Below are 4,632 nucleotides of genomic sequence, written 5' to 3'. Positions count from 1 at the left end.
CAAATTTTTGGCGCCGTTGCCGGGGACTATTGTTATTCTCTTTTTTATTCAAATTTATTTATTTGTGACTAATTAGTTTTTACTGTGGAATTATTAGGTGTATATGTCTAGTGAAGACGATACTCAAGAAAGGTTATCTAGGCTTAAACAATATCTTGAGTCATCGTCAGCTTCTCGTTCTTCAAGGACTATCACCTATAATCCACTCTTTCAACGTCTTGCTCCACAAGTCAATCCTGTTAAAGTGCCATTACCGTCTAACAACGAATTTGATTCTGACGATTCAGTTCGATCCTATAGAACAATGGCCCAGCAAAGGACATTGAAAGAGTTGGCAGCGCCAAATCTTAACCAACAACCACTTTGCATCCAGTATCCATCGTTGGATGTAAACTTTGAGCTGAAGTCAAGCCTCATCCACTTATTGCCTTCTTTCCATGGGCTGCCTGGTGAGGATCCGAATAAACATTTGAAGGAGTTTCATATTGTCTGTTCTAGTATGAAGCCTGTTGCAGTGACTGAAGAACAAATTAAGCTAGGAGCTTTTCCTTTCTCCCCAAAGGATGCAGCTAAAGAGTGGTTGTACTATCTTCCACCTGGTACTGTTGAAACTTGGAATGGTATGAAGACTATGTTCCTGAAACGATACTTTCCAGCATCTAAAGTTAGAAGCATCAGGAAAGAGATCTGTGGTATAAGGCAATATATAGGAGAGTCTTTGTATGAATATTGGGAGAGATTTAAGCGGTTGTGTTCTAGTTGCCCTCATTATCAGATAAGTGAACAGCTCCTCATTTAGTACTTTTATGAAAGATTACAATCACTTGATAGGAGTATGATTGATGCAGCCTGTGGGGGTGCACTAGTTGTTAAGACTCCTGCTGTAGCCAGGAGCTTGATTTCTAATATGGCTGCTAACTCACAACAGTTTGGCATTCGCCAAGATCCTATTCCACCACCCAAATCAGCTAATGAAGTGAGCACCTCTAATGCTAATCAGCTGGGTCAACAATTGGCTCAATTAACTGCAGTGGTCCAACAACTAGCTTTAGGCCAACAGGTGAGGCCATGTGGAATCTGTCAAGTTGTGGGGAATGCTACTGATACTTGCCCTACTCTAGTTGAAGGAGAAACTGAGGGTGTTGACGCTGTAGGAAATTTCCCTGGTCAATTACGTCAGATGTATTATGAACCCTTTTCATAGACTTATAATTCTGGCTGGCGTGATCATCCAAATCTTCTTTATGGGAATCAACAACAAATTGCTCCACAACCAACATCAGAAAGACCACCTGGTTTCACTTTGCAACAGTGGTCTCAAAATAATTTTGTACCTAGACCATCACAAGCACCGCAAGCTGCTCCACCACCAAGTGCCAAACCCTTGACTGAGGATTTAATCAATGCACTTGCTACAAATACTCTTCAGTTTTTGCAAACCACCCAAGCTTCCATCAAAAGTTTGGAGAATCAGGTGGGACAATTAGCAGCATCATATAACAGGTTGGAAGCTCATCTATCAAATAAATTGCCTTCACAACCTGAGATGTATCCCAAGGAGAATGCTAGTGCAGTAACTTTGCGAAGTGGGATGCAATATGATCCACCTAGTCCTCCAATGCCCAGTAAATTGTCATCCAAGCCACAAGTTGATTACTCAGTTAATGAAGATGTTCCTCCAATGCCAACCACCCCTACACAACTAAACCCTAAGCCTACTTTTGTCATTCCACCTCCATTCCCAAGCAGACTAAAGAAGACTAAAAAGGAAGAGGCTGACAAGGAAATTCTTGATACATTCCGAAAGGTAGAAGTGAATATTCCTCTTCTTGACGCTATTAAACAAGTGCCACGCTATGCCAAGTTTTTGAAAGAGCTGTGCACTAATAAGCGTAAGTTGAGGGGTAATTAAAAACTTAGTGTGGGGGAGAATGTTTCTGCAGTTCTTCAAAAGAAGCTTCCACCAAAGTGTAAGGATCCTGATACTTTTACTATCCCTTGCACTATTGGTAATAAAAGAATTGAGCGTTGTATGTTGGATTTGGGAGCCTCTATCAATGTCATGCCATTCTCCATTTATGCTTCATTGAATCTCGGTCCACTTGAAGAAACAGGGGTGATTATTCAACTTGCTGATAGGTCGAATGCTTATCCCAGGGGTGTAATAGAAGATGTTTTAGTTCAAGTGAATGAATTGGTGTTTCTGGCTGATTTTTATGTTCTTGATATGGAAGATGAATCTATTCCATGCTCCACTCCAATTTTGTTGGGGAGACCATTCACGAAAACTACGAGAACTAAGATTGATGTGCATGATGGTACGTTGACCATGGAATTTGATGGGGAGACAATTCGATTTAATATTTTTGAGGCTATGAGATATCCAAATGATGTACATGTTGTTTACTCTCTTGATGTGTTGGATATCCTTTCTCAATGAGTTTTAGATTTGTATAGTGAAGATTGTTTGGAGGTTGCGTTGAGAGAGCATCTTATGTGGACCGATGAAGATTTTTCTCATGAGATCATGGATGTCATAACCACAGTCAATAGTGGTTTTGACAAGACTTTTAAGAAGGTTGCATTTCTTAATTTACCGATTTCTAATGCGAAATTGCAACCATCAATTGTTCAAGCTCCTACACTTGAATTGAAGCCACTTCCGGAGCATCTCAAATATGTTTACTTGGGGAAGAACGAGACACTTCCAGTTATAATTGCAAGAGATCTTAACCAAGTCCAAGAAGAAAAATTAATGAGAGTACTCCAAGAATATAAAACATCCATTGGTTGGTCTATTGTTGATATTAAGGGGATTAGCCCTTCTATGTGCATGCACAGAATTTTACTTGAAGAAGGGGCTAAACCAACACGTGAGGCGCAACGGAGATTAAATCCACCTATGATGGAGGTTGTGAATAAGGCGATACTGAAGCTCCTTAGTGTGGGTATTATTTACCCAATTTTAGACAGTCAATGGGTGAGTCCAGTTCAGGTAGTGCCAAAGAAGTCTGGAATCACAGTGGTAAAGAACGATGAAAACGAGCTGGTACCAAAAAGAATGCAAACCGGGTGGCGAGTTTGTATAGACTACCGAAAGTTGAATGTGGCAACTCGTAAAGATCACTTTCCATTACCTTTCATTGATCAGATGCTTGAGAGGTTAGCGGGTCATCCTTATTATTGTTTTCTTGACAGTTATTCGGGATATAATCAGATTGTTATAGCTCCTGAAGATCAAGAGAAGACAACCTTCACATGCCAAAACAATAACAAAACTAAAAATAAAACAAACTAATCTAGACTCACTAAACAAAGGTCTTGTCAAAAGCTTGAATGTCTCTTAGAATCACACAAATAAGTAATGCCAAAACAATTCAAATTTTCATACTTATTAGAATTTCAACTCCATATGTAATTTACCATTTGATTTTAAAAAATAATTTACCAAGCACTTAATCACAACACCAACTCAAATGCATCAAATTTAATCCATACTTGCCAAATCATTTTCTTTTAAATCAGTCCCTATATACCAAAATGTTTTTCAATGAAAAGCATCCACTCCATGGACATTAACCAATCATTCTCCACTAATATAAACACATAATGATTAAAAATCAAAAGGTCTTTACAGGCTTATAATGTAAGGCTAAGGTTAAGGGTAGTTGAGAAAGATACATTTAAACTCAAATCACACCATAGCATACATCAATTTCATTCTTTGAACTTGCCCCAAATTTTCCCATTCAATTCAAGAAATCCCTATTTTTTTGTGACTCTTCTTTCCAAAATGATCTCACTATTTCCCCCACACTTATACTTTTGCAAAATTTGCATATAAGATTTTTTTTTTTTAATTTTCATTGCAAATCATTTTTTTTCTTTTGTTTTGTTTTTTTTTCCTTCATAATAGTCCAAGGAGAGAAATAGAGATCATACACAAACTACAACCAAACAAATAACCCATAAGTATTTCCCTTTTTTTTTTTAACAAACCATCCCACAAGATCAAATCATATATATAACCATGGTGTAATGGGATACAATAAAGAAATATTATATATATTTTTTTCAATGAGGTATATGGTCAAAAAAATTGGTTCATAGAAGAAAAGTAATAGTCGTCATGGCTCAAACATGGGAAACTAGGGATTATCATATAATAGGTTGGCTCGAACGGCTCAAACGATCCAAAGAACTGCCTTAATCATCTTCCTAATCATGTGTACTTATGATTTCGCCTCAAACAATTGATTAATGATTTCTAGAGTGGTTGGGACTTCAAATTTTTATTTTTTTCCAACAGGCATAAATCTTTTCCAACAAATTTAAGTGGTGAATTCAATCGTGCATAGAGTGAAAAACAACATAAATCAAAATAGCAATTCACATTGGAGTCAAGCACACAAATCATACAAAATTCCTCATTGTCTAACATCACTTTAAGCATAATTCAAAGTTTCATCATCGACCAATGCTTTCAACAAGACGAACACAACTAAACTTAAATTTAAAGACGCATACTAACAGACACTAAATAAAACGAAAAGTAACAGAAAGTTAACAAAGACATGAAAAAACAGAAAATTTCCTTCCCCCACACTTAAACAGTACATTTTCCTCAATGGA

At 37.2% G+C, this 4,632-nt stretch overlaps 1 non-coding gene across 1 annotated transcript; it reads right to left on the bottom strand.

Annotated features, from left to right (window-relative positions):
• Window positions 1-670: 670 nt before the first annotated feature.
• Window positions 671-777, bottom strand: LOC133833215 (small nucleolar RNA R71). Its single transcript, XR_009892609.1, has one exon. It is a non-coding gene; the product is annotated as a small nucleolar RNA R71 (small nucleolar RNA).
• Window positions 778-4,632: the final 3,855 nt, after the last annotated feature.

Source organism: Humulus lupulus, chromosome 4, assembly GCF_963169125.1.
Source record: "Humulus lupulus chromosome 4, drHumLupu1.1, whole genome shotgun sequence".
Lineage (NCBI taxonomy): Eukaryota > Viridiplantae > Streptophyta > Magnoliopsida > Rosales > Cannabaceae > Humulus > Humulus lupulus.
This window is presented reverse-complemented; position numbering and strand designations above follow the sequence as displayed.